Source organism: Heptranchias perlo, chromosome 8, assembly GCF_035084215.1.
Source record: "Heptranchias perlo isolate sHepPer1 chromosome 8, sHepPer1.hap1, whole genome shotgun sequence".
NCBI classification, from domain to species: domain Eukaryota; kingdom Metazoa; phylum Chordata; class Chondrichthyes; order Hexanchiformes; family Hexanchidae; genus Heptranchias; species Heptranchias perlo.
This window is the reverse complement of record NC_090332.1, coordinates 50409927-50426858: the sequence shown is the minus strand read 5'-3', so window position 1 is coordinate 50426858 and position 16932 is coordinate 50409927. Positions and strand designations below refer to the sequence as shown.

Here is a 16932-nt window from a genome sequence, read left to right as displayed (position 1 = left end):
AAAAAAGAATCCCAATAAAAGCCAATTACGGTTATTTTAACTGAACTTTGGCAGTCCGTTGTAATTTATTATTTTCTACATGTAAATACTTCAATATATTGTTGATGAGTATAATGCTATATTAACTGTAACATTTAGCTGCTAGTTGGCAAGAATGGCTTTCTAAATCTACTTTTTACTCAGCATAAAAAGTTACTGTACTTCAACTTTAGACAGGTAGACAGCCTGCAAGATACTTTTGTTTTTCCAGTTTGCCACAGCAGGAAAGTAAGTTGCCCCAGGCTAATTGGTGAAAGAAGTTTTCCACCCCTGCTGTACATGCTTTCAGCTGGCTTTCCCTCAGCAATATAGCTTAGAAAATAAAATGTTTCTTCTACTACATAACAAGTCCATACTGTTCTTAATTACAGAATGGCTTTAACTTTAGAGTTAAATGGTACTGAAAAAAGTGTGGGTCCAGTTCCTGTCAGATTAACCTTTTGGGAGAGATTATAAACTGTTTGATTAGTTCCCACCCAGATAAATGTAATTACTATTTGTTACAAAGAACCACAACAGCAGATGTTGTATCATTTATTTTTCTGCTTTTGCAGGTCACCAAGTTATGTAAGCTTAGATTCTTTGCTTTGGTACAAAGAGGGATCTATAAGTAAAATTGGATGAAACCAAAGATACTTCAATAGCAAAGGAACAGTCTACATGGACAAACTTTATACACTACTTTGTAACAGCAAAAATCACATTACCGTTTTTAGATCTAGGTACGAGCTGATTAGTTTTAATTTATTCTGATAAATTAGATTTTCTGATCACAAACATTGTACACATCTATCAAAGCCATAATTGCTGGCATTTTGAATTTAATCCAGGAATGCTGCCCTTCCAAAATATCCCCCAACTGTACCCACAACAAATAAGCCAAACGTTAAGTATGTCTGCATCTTAAGACAAAACATTTCTGAAGTTATAAGAATAATCAACTACTTTCTTCTCTCCTTGTGAAAATAGTGACACTTGCCAGGGTACAGTTTCACAGACACCAGTCACCCTTAGGTACCTCACCCAAGTGGCCATTCTTCACATATGACACTGAAGCCATATGCCATTTGCCATCACAGCAGAGCCTGATACTGTCCACATACATGCTGGATAATGTTTAAGAACAGTAAATCTGGCTGATTTTTCCACTCTCTTTAACTGAAGAATACTGCAAGCACATTGATTACCTTCACCTGCTGTCCCAGCCAAGAGCAGCCAACTCAAAGATCCAGGATCAAATCTGGAGCCTTTCTGGTCTGAACCACACCGTGCAGATCATTAACCTACTGGGCTACTGGAGGAGTCTATCACCTCTTCCTAGTAATGGTAAGGATTCTTAATATCCATTTAAACCAACAAGCAGCAGAGGATGCTGGGAGTCTTGGTACGGTGATGAAACAGCCACACATTTCAAAGCCAAAGCTCAGCAAGAGGATGTTGGCCCCAATTCAGAGGCCAGCCACCTTATAACTTTTTAAAACAAACTCAGTATGATTATATTTTGCAGAAGGATAATCAAGGATTGGGCCACTTAGTAACTTATCCAGGAGTACTCCTTTAAGAAAACTGAGCTTCAGTTACATATTCAGAACAAGCTGGGGAGGGAGAAGGGCAGGGAATATAAATCAAGACAATCAACTGCTTCTGCAGAAAACAATTTGTATCAGTTACACATTTGTTAATTTACAAACTAACAATTTAGCACTGGTGTTACACAACATATAGAAAGGCACTGAGCATATTGAAACATTTAGTCTTTCTACAATTCTGTAACATTCGTCAGTAGTCCTCAACTTCAAAAGTTCATGGTCTCAATGATACAACACGTCTACTTTATCAAAGGGTTTCCAGAAGTTATGAGCAAGATTTTCAGCACCACTGATGAGACGATTACCTTAATGGAAGTGGAGCCAGACGTCCTACTCACGCCCACATGATTGACTGATGGCTCTAAAAAGGTAAACACACAATCAAATTACATCTCAAGTACTTAACTGGAACTGAAGCTAAAACAGTAAAGGTTATCTTGGGAGTGATTTTACATAAAAAAAGAGGGGCATTACATCTTTAAAAGGGACACATTGCCATCACTTGGATTTCCCTTTAAAAGATTAACTAATGATTTTCTGCTAGCTTACTGCATAAATGCACCATGTGATGTAGTACTAAGCTATAGAAGGCAAGAAGGTTCTGGATTCATTCATTCTTCTATGTTGAGTTAGGCAATCTCAGCCAGGATAGTGGAGGCAGCACTACAATGGCTTCACTGTCCCCTGCTTTTGTGGGGAGGGGGTAGGGTAAGATATGAGACAGGATTACGACCATAGTTCCCACTGCTGATTGTTATTAAGTAACCCGAAATGGGAAATTAAGGTCAGTAGACATCAAACAAAGGCCATATTTAATATGACTGTGCTACCCACTTTTTCCTTCCCTCACCCACCCCATGTCAAATAGTCTTCCAATTCTCACCACCTAGGGTCACACAAAGAATGGCCAATTGGGAGAAATACTTGACGGTTTCTGGCGCCCCCGGAGCTATGCCACAGCACAAAATCAATACTCTGAGAGGTGGACAGAATATCTATTGGGGGGGGCGCAAAGAGGGGAAGATAAAAGCCATCATTTAAAATTTGGATAAAATCGGTGGTGGCAGGTCAATTGACAAACTCCCACATTGGATGTGCATTTTACACACTAGCAGTGACAATTTATGACCCAGAATGGCAGTTAGTATAAGCTCAGCCATTGCGCATACACTGCTAGACTAGTAGATTGGGAAGTCGTGTTTAAAAGGGTCAGTTTCTTCATGGAATTTTGTGCTTATTCAAACAATGCAATGAGTTATCAGAAAAGTATGGAGAAACCTGGATATTTGAGCCTTGAAATGACAAGACTGAGGTGATTTAGAGCAAAGCATTTGAGATGGTCATATTTTATAGAAGTACATGATAGTAATAGGCAAATTTAGGATCGAGTCAGTTCTACACAGTGAACAGTTGGAATGGAGCCACGAATTATTGAAGAAGCCATTGGATGCTGTTATGGTGGGACTACAAGTCTGTGCTGAGTTAGTTAATCCAAGTTGGGGGTGCTTCAATTGGCCTTGACACCACTATGTTAAAGAAGGGAAAAGCAGCCATGGTTCCCACTTCTGATCACTACCCAACAACCCTAGCTGCATGTCTGCATGTCAGGAGAGGCCATGAGCAGAAATGGCTGCCCCACTCACCTCTCCCCAAGGCTACCACACAGCCATGACCCATCAAGAGTCAGAGTCTTCAGGGCTGTTAGCACCATTCCCTGTTTCTTTTTATATTTTTCCTTTTTAAAATATGTGTCCACTTCCCTTTTAGAAGTAATTATGGATTTTATTTTCAGCACTGTTTCTGGTAGAGCATTCCATATCCTAAAAGAAATCTACGTAAGAAAAAATTCTCCCAATCCCTCTTTTGTTGATCTTAAATTTACACCTTCTAGTTACTGACTCACTGCCCGGTAGAAATATATCTACCCTATTTATCACATGAAAACCCCTCAATTTTGAGCAGCTGTAACAAATTTCCTTTCAACCTTCTTTGTTCTAATCAAGACCTCTCAAGCCTCTCTTCTTAAATAAAGCCAGTCATCCATGTTCTACAAAATTAAAGAGTATTTTTTTTTTAAAAAGGTTAAATATTTGGTGAAAGATTTTGTTTTTAATATACACAATCAATCAATACTGTGTGGTGCTGTCGTTTTGAAACCAATTGTCCCTTGCATTCAAAGGAATTTTTATCATTTCAACAGGAGAAAGAAAACCATTGCAGCCTCTAACTCCTGGGTTAGCAGAAGCTACACTCAAGTTGCCCTTTGAAGTTTCCCGCTTATTTCCAAGCAACAGGTGTTCACTTGAGGTCACTACAGACTATGATCGCCATACAAAAGGCCGGAGGCAAGACTCTCAAAGTCACTCCAAGTATAAGGCAAATGTTCCTACCTCCACCCCCTCCGAGTACCAGTCTTGGCTCATACTCCCATCAGTTCTTTTCACAGGGATCCATCTGGTCAATATAGACATGGGCTTATGACTCAGTATAGCTCTGCAATAGCTGCAGGTGACCAACTGTTTGAAACCACAGGGTTGATGTAAATCAGGCTCAAGATCAGCTCAAGCTGACAAAAATCAATAGGTTTTGTGAGGTGACAATAAAATGAAGTGATCAATTATGCAAGAATAAAGGCAGCATGAGGTACTAAGTACTTATTTGCTTCTAGCGGATTCTGTTTAACTTAGAACCAATTCCATGATGCATAAATTAATTATAACTTTAAATTTAAATAGCCAGTAGCCCAATATTTCACTTTTTCAGCAGTGTTATTTTAAGGCAGCAGGGTCCTTAGCTGACTGTTCAATGTTCTGTTTTATCTGAACTTAATTTTGAACAAACTGAATCATTACAAATATAATCAGGACCCTACAAAATCCAAGCAATTGCCTTCCAACTGACAATTTGGTATCTTCCCAAGTTTAAATTATTAACATATTAAATGTTATAATTTGAAGCACAGCCTCCAGTGAAAATCCAACTTTGACTTTCTACCACATGCACTCTTTTCCCAGCTGCAATGGGAGATGACCCTGGTAAAAACTTAAAAGCCATTCACCTATCCCTCTGCCTATGTGTACAAAACCAACAATTCAGTCACGGTAAGAAAGATCCTCAGCCACATCAGGAACACTGGCTTTCGGGAAAAGTGTGTTCACTTGTGCTGTATATATACACAGGACCCACTCTAGATTTATACTGCAACTTTAGCATTAAGTTGCAGGATAAATACACCTTTTTACTGTAGAAATGCTAAGAAATCCCAAATGGAAACTCACTCCACAAAACCAAGTACTGTATATTATAATGGTCTTGCGCTTCTGTGTAGATTTATATTTTAAGGTAAAAATAAAGTTGCCCTACAATAGTTTGAGAGACTAGATGAACATTTGATATTTAAATTGAACTCTTCTAATGTTAATACATCGACCACAAAGAATCATGCAAGAGCTACAACCATCCAGATAAAGTTAGCATTCTTCAATGATTTTTTTTTCACATTATGCACCATAAATTAAGCTATTTCCAGAAAAGACCAGCCAGCATGCAAACAGCTGAAAAAGCTCTAACCTTTTTCTGCAGGGGGTGATAATTTATTTTGTTTCAACCAGGAAGTTCCCACCACAGACAATTAGTCCCACCCACCTCTTACACATTGTCTACAACAATCAACACATACAATTCAAAAAGTCCAATCAAAAACAGTAAGAATTTAAAATCACTGCAATACTGCAGTGGACAACATTATAAGTCAATAAGATTTAATTATGTTTTTCATTACAGATTGTTCTGCCTTATTTTTGCGCTTTTACCGACTGCAACAGCATTTCATTCCCCTTTTCCTATTAGGATACTTGTTGTCATTTTGTTCCTTTGTTACAAACACCCTCTTCCTCCCCAGACAGTGTAATAGTCTATCTGGAGTACTCTTAATGGTAGGAGAATTATAAGCTTAGGAGTATGTTGAAATAAGACCATCTAAAGTACTCTGGTTCCAAAAGTGGACCCTCCTAGTCCCCTATTTGTACCAGAAATGCAACATGTACTTCAGCCGAGTCATACCATGTTATTTTATAAAATTCAAAACAGAGATTGTTTCATAATGCATCATACAATGAATTATGGGGCATACAATCTGGAATCCAAACCACCTTGCAGTTATACCACAACTGAAATGAAACCAGCAACGAAAGATTTCCTTTATTCTGGTTATCCCAAATTGGGGACCATTCAGGATGATTACACTGTACACCCAGAACAGGCCTTCAGCCTATAAATATACAAGGAAGCACAGATCTGAAACTACAAATGCAGCACACTAAGCATTGCACTACAGTGCTGGGTTACAGTGACATTCATTAATGCTGCACTTTATAGCGTACTACTGGTCTGAGGATACAAGCTGCACAGTTCAATTCGCAGTTGGCAACAACCAGTTATGCAGCAAGCTGGGAACCGCACTCATACATGATCAGGAGAATTCTGTGCATACTTAGTCACACACTAAGCACAAACAGTGAGAGCGCCTCCACTGATTCCAGAATCAGATATGAATCTGACTCGGGGGTTATAATGTCACTTTACTGCAAAAAGTGTCAATTTAACTGTATCCTTAATCTACAAAGCTCCATCTCTTTCACATCTATTTGCCCCTTCAGCTTTGAAGTAGGTTTTTCTGTCTGTGCCTCTGAAAAAACAAAAAAAACTTCATCCTGAGTGTTTTACCTGGAGATCAGAAACCAAATATTGTGACTGAATTGTTATACAGGTTCTTGAGGTTTTACAGAAACAGATGAACAAATGTAATTTTGAAATGCATTTCAAGGACATGCCTAGGAAAATGAATTTAATATAAGCCACTGATTATTACTGGACTGCTATAAAACCAGGAAGTGCTGGAAATACACAGGTTAATACTTTGAACAGGTTGCTACTTTGAATGGGAGCCTTCACCAGAACTGGCATGGGTCTGAAAGGTCCCTCTGACCGTGACCCACCTGATGGAAGGTCCCATTTAATGTTAACTGGTCTTTCTCTTTCAGATATGAATGACTTGCTGTTCATTTCCAGCATTCTGCTCTTGCTTCTAACTCCTGCATTCCTGATTTTGTTGTTGAAAATCCGCAAGTCCCTTCACACACATTCTCTTTTACAGTACCAACTAAGCTGATGTTTCATGAATTCACAAAGACATTAAAACTTAATAAATGCAGAGAAACAAAGAATTCTTGTTTATCCATGGTGCTCCTGAAATCATTCAGTCTTGTTATTTTGATCCTTAGGGTTAGAGATTTGTCACTGATGAAGTGTACTTTCTCTTTAAATCCTTAGCCCATGCGCAAAGGAAATGATCTTGCAGGAAACTACCACAAACTTTGCTTTATATACCGAACCATACAATTTAGAAATAAGACAGGACAGTTGCAGTGGAAACGGTCACCCTCTACAGATCAATAATTCAAGAGGTATCAAAAAAATCAACAGACTGGAACACTCATCACATGTGCACTATTAAAAATTAGGAATGAGTTACCATCCCAGAAACACCACTTACAATTGGCTACAGGCAGCTTAGCAGCATGGAAGAGGTCCCCAAGGATCAAAATAACTAGAATAAATGATTTCAAGAGCACCATGGATGAGTACCATCTCCTTCAATTTATGCCCAAAGAGTAATCTTGCCTTTGATTAGTGCCAGATGAATGCAAAATGTAGAATAAACTTGCCGACCACATCCACTCCATCACCAAGACTGTCTGCTTCCACCTCCGTAACATCGCCCGTCTCCGCCCCTGCTCAAGATCATCTGCTGAAACCCTCATCCATGCCTTTGTTATTTCCAGACTTGACTATGAACAGGATGAACAGGAGGTTTGGCATTAGCAGCAAATCCACCTGGAAAGGGTTGTTTGACATTCAACAACAACTTGCATTTATATAGCACCTTTAACGTAGTAAATCGTCCCAAGGCACTTCATAGGAGCGATCAAACAAAATTCGATACTGAACCCTCACATGAGCTATTAGGACAAGTGATCAAAAGCTTGGTCAAAGAGGTAGATTTTAAGAAGCGTCTTAAAAAGGAGGAGAGAAGAGGTAAAGAGGCGGAGGGGTTTAGGGAGGGAATTCCAGAGCTTATGACCTAGGTAGCTGAAGGCACGGCCACCAATAGTGGAGCGATTAAAATTGGGGATGCACAAGAGGCAAGAATTGGAGGAGCGCAGAGATCTCGGAGGGCTGTAGGGCAGAAGGAGGTTACAGAGATAGGGAGGGGCGAGGCCATGGAGGGATTTGAAAACAAGGATGAGAGTTTTAAAACTGAGGCATTCCTGGACTGGGAGCTAATGTAGGTGAGCAAGCACAGGGGCAATGGGTGAACGGGACTTGGTGCGAGTTAGGATAAGGGCAGCAGAGTTTTGGATGAGCTCAAGTTTATGGAGGGTGGAAGATGGGAGGCCGGCCAGGAGAGCATTGGAATAGTCAAGTCTAGAAATAACAAAGGTATGGATGAGGGTTTCAGCAGATTAGCTGAGGCAGGAGCGGAGACGGCCGATGTTATGGAGGTGGAAGCAGACCGTCATAGTGATGGAGCAGATGTGGTTGGAAGCTCATCTCAGGGTCAAATAGGACCTCAGAGGGACTCCAGAGTGCGGGAGCAGGAAGAGAAGCCATTGCAGGTGATTCTCTGGCTATGACTGAATAGATAAGATTGGAACCAGGTGAATGCAGCCTCACCCAGCTCGTCAACGGAGGAGAGGGTTTGGAGGAGGACGGTATGGTGAACCATGTCAAAGGCAGCAGACAGGTCACGAAGGATGAGGAGGGATAGTTTACCATGATCAGTCACACAGAAAGTCATTTGTGCCATTTCAGTACTGTTGTAGGGGCAGAAATCTGATTCAAACATGGAGTTGCAGGAAAGGTGAGCACAGATTTGGGAGGTGTCAACATGTTCAAGGACCTTGGAAAGGAATGGGAGATGGATGGATGGACGGACGAACATCGTGATTTTGACTGAAAACTGCTCAGGATGTGTCACCTTTCAGCAGGTTACTGAAATCCTTGTATAAAAATTAATCAGTTTAAAAGGAGATCGGCTTTAAATGGCAAACTTCTTATTAATGGGAGTTCAGGAATAACTGCTTCAACTACCAACACCTGTTGGAGGTATTCCCATTTACAAATGCTACTTTATCTTCTTAATGACAACTTTGTTGTGTTCTTCAGCTAGTGCAAAATGTCTAGGCGAGTTTTAAAATTAAAAGATGGTCATATCATGATTACATAAACATGTGGCCCCACACGCTTGAACATTCTTCAGCCAGGTGTCATACACAAAGTCTGCAAGCATTGGGACACCAAAGACAGTGATTTACGCCTCTCCCCAAAGCAGAGTGAATGGCTATAGTAACTGTGCTACCCATTTCTACGGCTTCCAAAACTGCACTGGTATAATGCATGTACCCACAGTATAGCTGGAGCATTAGTTACTGACTACTGTTAGTGATATTAGTTACTGACTGGTAAGCAGTTTTATCTTTCCCCCCTCCCCCCTCCCCCTCCTCACAATGTCATTGACTCTTTCCTGGACTATGGTTCCACAGTTGCAGGGGGCTCTGCGGCACTTTGGCCAGGAGACCGTTGTTTATCCGAAGGCCTGAACAAGGTGCGTCAGTGGACTATGGAACTGTGGATTGAGTGCATTACAGCCGGGCTCCTATCTTTACTCAGCCTCCATACTCTCTCAAATCAGTGTAAAAGGTATAGAGGGCGCAGAAATCTTAAATTGCTTTCAGGAGAACTTTTTTTTAAGACAGTACGTAGCAAGCCCAACAAGAGAGGGGGCAGTTCTGGACTTAGTTTTAGGGAATGAAGTTGGGCAGGTGGAAGGAGTATCAGTGGGATAGCATTTTACCGGTAGTGATTATAATTCAGTTAGATTTAGCATAGTTATGGAAAAGAACAAACATAGACCGGGAGTAAAAGTTCTCAATTGGGGAAAGGCTAATTTTACTAAGCTGAGAAGTGATTTAGCAAAAGTGGACTGGAAACAGCTACGTGAAGGTAAATTAGTGTCAGAGCAGTGGGAGGCATTCAAGGGAGAGAGAGTGAGGGTTCAGAACAAACATGTTCCCACAAAAAGGGTGGGACTGCCAAATCTCGAGCCCCCTGGATGTCAAGGAGCATACAGGGTAAGATAAGGCAAAAAATGGAAGCTTATGTCAGATACCGAGAGCTCAAAACTGCAGAAAGCCTAGAGGAGTATAGAAAATGCAAGGGTGAAATTAAAAAGGAAATTAGGAAAGCAAACAGAGGGCATGAAAAAATATTGGCAAGTAAAATTAAGGAAAACCCAAAGATGCTTTATAAGTACATAAGGAGCAAGAGAATAACTAAGGAAAGAGTAGGGCCTATTAGAAACCAAAAAGGTAACCTATGTGTGGAAGCGGAAGATGTGGGTACGGTTCTTAATGAAAACTTTGCATCTCTCTTCACAAGAGAGGGGGACAATGTAGAGATTATAGTTAAGGAGGACGAGTGTGAAATATTGGATGGGATAAACAGGGGTTTAGCATCTTTGAAAGTAGATAAATCACCAGGCCCGGATGAAATGTATCCCAGGCTGTTGAGAGAAGCAAGGGAGGAAATAGCGGAGGCTCTAACCACCAATTTCCAATCCTCCCTGGCTACAGACGTAGTGCTGGAGGATTGGAGGACTGCTAACGTTGTACCGTTGTTTAAAAAGGAAGAAAGGGATAGACCGAGTTATTATAGGCCAGTCAGCCTAACCTCGATGGTGGGCAAATTATTGGAATCGATTCTGAGGGACAGCATGAATGGTCATTTAGTAAGGTATCAGTTAATCAAGGAGAGTCAACATGGATTTGTTACGGGAAGGTCGGGTCTGACTAACTTGATTGAATTTTTTGAGCAGGTAATAAGGAGGGTTGATGAGGGTAACGCATTTGATGTAGTCTACATGGATTTTAGCAAGGCTTTTGACAACGTCCCACATGACAGACTGGTCAAAAAAGTAAAAGCCCATGGAATCCAAGGCAAAGTGGCAAGTTGGATCCAAAATTGGCTCAGTGGCAGGAAACAAAGGGTAATGATCGACAGGTGTTTGTGTGACTGGAAGGCTGTTTCCGGTGGGGTTCCACAGGGCTCAGTACTAGGTCCCTTGCTTTTTGTGGTATATATTAATGATTTGGACTTGAATGTAGGGGGCATGATCAAGAAGTTTGCAGATGATACAAAAATTTGCCATGTGGTTGATAGTGAAGAGGAAAGCTGTAGACTGCAGGAAGATATCAATGTGGGTCAGGTAGGCAGAAACGTGGCAAATGGAATTCAATCTGGAGAAGTGTGAGGTAATGCATCTGGGGAGGGCAAACAAGGCAAGGGAATATACAATAAATGGGAGGATACTGAGAGGTGTAGAGGAACAGGGGGAACTTGGAGTGCATGGCCACAGATCCCTGAAGGCAGCAGGACAGGTAGATAAGGGTGGTTAAAAAGGCATACTGGATACTTTCCTTTATTAGCCAAGGCACAGAATATAAGAGCAGGAAGGTTATGCTAAAACACTAGTTAGGCCACAGCTTGAGTACTGCGTACAATTCTGGTCACCACATTACAGGAAAGATGTGATTGCACTAGAGAGGGTGTAGAGGAGATTGATAAGGATGTTGCCAAGGGTGGAGAATTTTAGCTATGAGCAAAGATTGGATAGGCTGGGGTTGTTTTCTTTGGAACAAAGGAGACTGAGGGGAGATTTAATTGAGGTGTATAAAACGAGATAGAGTGGATAAGGAGGACCTATTTCCTTTAGCAGAGGGGTCAGTGACCAGACGGCATAGAACTGAAGTAATTGGCAGAAGGATTAGAGGGGAGCTGAGGAGAATTTTTTTCACCCAGAGGATGGTGGGGGTCTGGAACTCTCTGCCTGAAAGGGTGATAGAGGCAGAAACCCACAACTCATTTAAAAAGTACTCGGATGTGCACTTGAAGTGCCGTAACGCACAGGGCTACGGAGCAAATGATGGAAAGTGGTATAGCTCTTTCGGCCGGCACGGACAAGATGGGCCGAATGGCCTCCTTCTGTGTCCATAACTTTCACTGATTCTAGACGCTGCTGAATGACGATCAGGAGCAGCAACCCTGGCTGATTTTCCCCTCTGCAGACAGTGGCACTGAGGCCAATTGTAGCATTCTCATCACTATATCCACTTGGTCAACTAACTCAGCACACAATGGATATTGAACCTAAAACTTTCCTTCCTGCATAGTTAATCTACCTAGGTTGCAGTTATACTGCCACTTTGACATTTCTGCAAAGTGGTTCTGGATGCACATCAATGCAAACTTAGCAGTACAATTCAGGTAACCACCAGGTGCACCCCAGCTATGAGATGAGACACCTCCTCCAGTAGTCCACCTCACACTAGCTCGAATTTGGAGCAGCTGCAGTACAACAACAGCCCAATCACTTGTTAAACTCATTGAGCTATAAGGGAGAACACTAAACAGCTCTCTCTACTAAACAACTGTGACTGTAAAGTGCTTCCTGCAATGTGGAACCATACTCCAGAACAAGGCAATGCACAGCTTGGAAGCTAAGCCTCAGGTAGGATATCAAAATTATTCAGTTTAAACTGCTCAATTGTCATTGTACAAAGCAATATACAAGTACAAATATTAAAATAAGCAAATAAAGAGAACTCTATACAGTAAAATTCTTGAAAGTGCATGAACTGAACTGAGAGGTTCTTGTTTCCACTTTTCCGAAATGTTAATTTAACTGGCAAAGTCCAAATTTTAAAAAAATAAGCAAACAGGACCCTCCATGTTCACTTTCATTGTTTTCAATAGCCTGTAAAGTCCCTACACACTTCCATAAAGGAAGTCAGCACTTTCTAACTAAAAAGTCATTCATTCTTCAATGAAAATCATTTCTGTCTGCTCTTAAAATATACATATTTCCAAACTCTTGTTTTCAAGTGATGTGCACAGGAATTTTAAAAAATGCTTTAAATTTAAATGCAACTTAATTCCCCTCTCCAACCCAGCTCTTAATCTTACATCGAATTAAATCGAAACTACAGCACAGTAACAGGCCATTAGGCCCAACTGGTCTATGCTCCACACGAGCCCCCTCCTTCCCTATGACGTCGAACCCTTTCGGCATACCCTTCTGATCCTTTTTTCCCCTCATTTACTTATCTAGTTTCCCTTTAAATGCATCTGTGCTATTTGCATCAACTACTCCTTGCGGTCATTCTTATCACCCTTTGGGTAAAGAAGTTTCTCCTGAATTCCTGATTGACTATTTTATATTTATGACCTCTAGTTTTGGACTCCCTCACAAGTGGAAACATTTTCTCTATGTCTAACCTAAGGTTTTCTCTATCAAACCTTTTCATTATCTTAAATACCTCTATCAAGTCACCCCTCAGCCTTCTCTTCTCTAGAGAAAAGAGCCCCAGCCTGTTTAGCCTTTCCTAAGTATATCCTCTCAGTTCTGGTATCATCCTTGTGAATCTTTCTTGCACCCTCTCCAATGCATCTATATCCTTTCTATAATATGGAGACCAGAACTGTGCACAGTACCCAAAGTGTGGTCTAACCAAGGTTCTATGCAAGTTTAGCATAACTTCTCTGCTTTTCAATTCTATACCTCTAGAAATGAACCCCAGTGCATGATTTGTCTTTTTTTGTGGCCTTAATAACCTGCGTTGCTACTTTGTGAATCTGTACCCCTAGATCCTTTTGCTCTTCTATCCCATTTAGACTCTTATCATCCAAATGGAATGTGGCCTCCTTATTCTTCCTACCAAAATGCAATACCTTGCACTCCATATTGAAATTCATTTCCCAACTGCATGCCCATTCTGCAAGTTTATTAACATCCTCCTGCATTTTGACACATTCTTCCTTCGTATTAACTACACCGCACCCCCCCCACCAATTTGATGTCGTCTGCAAATTTTGAAACTGTACTTCCGATTCCCGAATCCAAATAGTCAATGTAAATTGTGAACAACAGTGGTCCCAAGACCGATCGCTGTGGAACACCTTTTGCCAGTCTGAGTATATACCCTTAACCCCTACTCTGTTTTCTGTTTTGTAGCCAACTTGCTATCCCTTCTGCTATGGGTCCCCTGACTCCACATGCTCTGACCTTAGTCATGAGTCTATTATGTGGTACCTTAATAAGGTGCCACATAAAAGGTTGTTACGCAAGATAAAGAGCTTTTGGGGTTGGGAGTAACATATTAGCATGGATAGTGGATCGGTTAACGGACAGTAGGGATAAACGGGTCATTTTCAGGTTAGCAGGCTGTAACTAGTGGAGTACCACAAGGATCGGTGCTTGGGCCTCAGCTATACACAATCTATATTAATGACTTGGATGAAAGGACAGAGTGTAACGTACCCAGGTTTGCAGACGATACAAAGCTAGGTGGGAAAGTAAGTTGTAAGGAGGACACAGAGTCTGCAAAGGGATATAAACAGGTTAAGTCAGTGGGCAAGGTGGCAGATGGAGTATATTGTGGGGAAATATGAGGTTATTCACTTTGGTAGGAAGAATAGAAAATCAGAATATTTTTTTAAATGGTGAGAAATTTATTAAATGTTGGTGTCCAGAGAGACTTGGGTGTCCTCGTACAAGAAACACAAAAAGTTAACATGCAGGTACAGCAGGCAATTAGGAAAGCAAATGGCATGTTGGCCTTTATTGCAAGGGGGTTGGAGTACGGAAGTCTTCCTACAATTGTACAGGGCTTTGGTGAGACCTCACCTGGAGTACTGCGTACAGATTTGGTCTCCTTATCTAAGGAAGGATATACTTTAGAGGCAGTGCAACAGAGGTTCACTAGATTAATTCCTGGGATAAGAGAGTTCTCCTATGAGGAGAGGTTGAGTAGGATGCGCCTATACTCTCTGGAGTTTAGAAGAATGAGAGGTGATCTCATTGAAACATAAACGATTCTGAGGGGGCTTGACTGGGTAGATGCTGAGAGGTTGTTTCCTCTTGCTGGGGAGTCTAGAACTAGTGGACATAGTTGCAGGATGAGGGGTCGGCCGTTTAAGACCAAGATGAGGAGGAATTTCTTCACTGAGGGTTGTGAATCTTTGGAATTCTCTACCCCAGAGGGCTGTGGATGCTGAGTTGTTGAATATGGTCAAGGCTGAGATAGATAGATAGATAGATTTTTGGACTCTAGGGGAATCAAGGGATATGGGGATCAGGCAGGAAAGTGGAGTTGAGCCTGAAGATCAGGCATGATCCTACTGAATGGCGGAGCAGGCTTGAGGGGCCGTATGGCCTACTCCTGCTCCTATTTCTTTTGTTCTTATTTTATGTTCTTATCAAAGGCCTTTTGAAAATCCAGATCTATTACATCTACTGCATTACCCTTGTCTACTCTTTCTATTACTTTGTCAAAGAATTCAATAGGTCAAGTGTGACTTTCCCTTCTGAAATCTGTGCTGAATACTCTTGTATTTTCATTCTCTAGATGTTTTTCTATTGCATCTGTGAGTAAAGATTCCATTATCTTTCCTACCATCGAAGTTAAGCTACCTAGTCTATAGTTCCCTGAACTTGTTCTGTCACTCTTTTTAAATATAGGAACAACATTAGCTGTCTGCCAGTCCTCTGGCACTATTCCCATTTCTAATCCATTTTTATATATATGTAATAGTGCCTCTGCTATCTCCTTCCCAACTTCTTTTGACATTTGTGATATGCAATCTATCTGGACTAGGGGTTTTATCCTCTCCAAGCTTGATTTAGTTATCAATTATTTCCCCCCTTTCTATCTTCAATGTTTTTGTCTTTTTTGATGATTTCTTCTAATGTCATGCCCACCTAGTTAGTTTTCCTGGTAAATGCTGAAGCAAAGTAACTATGCAATATTTCTGCCATTTCGCTGTCATTACCCGTGAGTTTATCTTGTGCATTCCTGTTCTGATTTTTCCTTTTTGTGCCTGTAGAATACTTTTTTTTATTCCTTGATAATTTAATTTCATAGTTCCTCTTGTATTTTTTTTACTACTTTCCTAACCTCTGTATCCCCTTTTGTCATCCTCCCTTTTACTGTCTATGTACTTAAGAGTATGCCTTTTTCTTTAGTTTGTATTACTCTGAACAACATTACCGTGGTAAAGAAGGGAAGAGACTGAGTAATAGCAAGAGATAGTTACCTCCACAGCAGTGTGACACTGCCCAGAAAAACTCAGATTTGATTCTCTGTCCTCCCTCCTTTCTGCTCTCCCTCCCATACAACACTACCACAGTCCTGAAATCACACTGTTGGCTAATTACATGAAATATGCTCTAATTAATTAAAAAGACTTAGAAAAGTACGGAGGCATTTATATGCCACTAGCTATCCAAGACTAATGGATGTAGTATTGGTTCCAGCCAGGCAGAACCACATCTATTCTGAAAGCCAAAAACTGCAGATGCTGAAAAATCTGAAACAAAACCCGAAAATACTGAAACACTCATCAGGTCAAGCAGCACCTGTAGAGAACAGACAAGATGATGTTGCAGGTGAATTGTACTGATGAAAGTTCCACATCTCATTTATTTTCCCTGGCTCCAACAGAAAGTCTGCTTATGAGAGCTCTGTACATGCATGCGACGTCAGCATGCTGAACTGCCCTCTTTCCCAAGTTGTTAAAATTTAAACAGAGAGCGTGCAAACAGTATAAACACTGAAATCAACTCCAGATCAGTAGAGATCAGCAGGTTCACAGGATTGGAGCCATACTCTATTTGACATGAAATCCAAGCAGTGCAAGACTCCCTCCTATAGAGGATCTTAGACCACCTCTCTTCGAAGTCAGACCTGGCTCTGATGCCAGAACTGTACTACAATTTTGGCATTAGAAACTGCTTTACACTGATGTTAAAGCAGCTGAACACACATTCTATAACTAAGAGCTGATGGCATATAAGCTGTTATTGCCAACAATGCTCTGGGACTCCAAAGTATAAATTGATTAGTGTTTCGTCATGCAATGCAAAATAAAGCGAACAATAAGTTTGCATAATGCATGTTTGAGATTAAAAGATATTGGGAGTTTCCTTTTTCGGAGAATGCACTAGCTATGTTGTACAGTGGATTGCTTTTTGGATTAATGAGCTCACATGGGCAGGTGCTGATTACTAATGTGCCATTGTTGTCTGGCACAATTGGATCACTCAATAGTATTTTAAATAAAGCCTTTCATTAATATCAGCAGCTTCATACAGATCACATGAAGTTGCTTCTTTATTATGGCCATCTTC

The 16932-nt window shown here is 40.8% G+C and overlaps 1 protein-coding gene across 2 annotated transcripts in view; it reads right to left on the bottom strand.

Moving 5' to 3' along the window:
* Nucleotides 1–16932, bottom strand: part of tiam2a (TIAM Rac1 associated GEF 2a) — a 400823-nt gene that overhangs the window by 309590 nt on the left and 74301 nt on the right. For both annotated transcript variants that reach the window (XM_067989096.1, XM_067989097.1), the window contains one exon: nucleotides 1934–1989. The gene's annotated coding sequence lies outside the window, so the exon portion shown is untranslated. The remainder of the gene's footprint in view (nucleotides 1–1933; nucleotides 1990–16932) is intronic.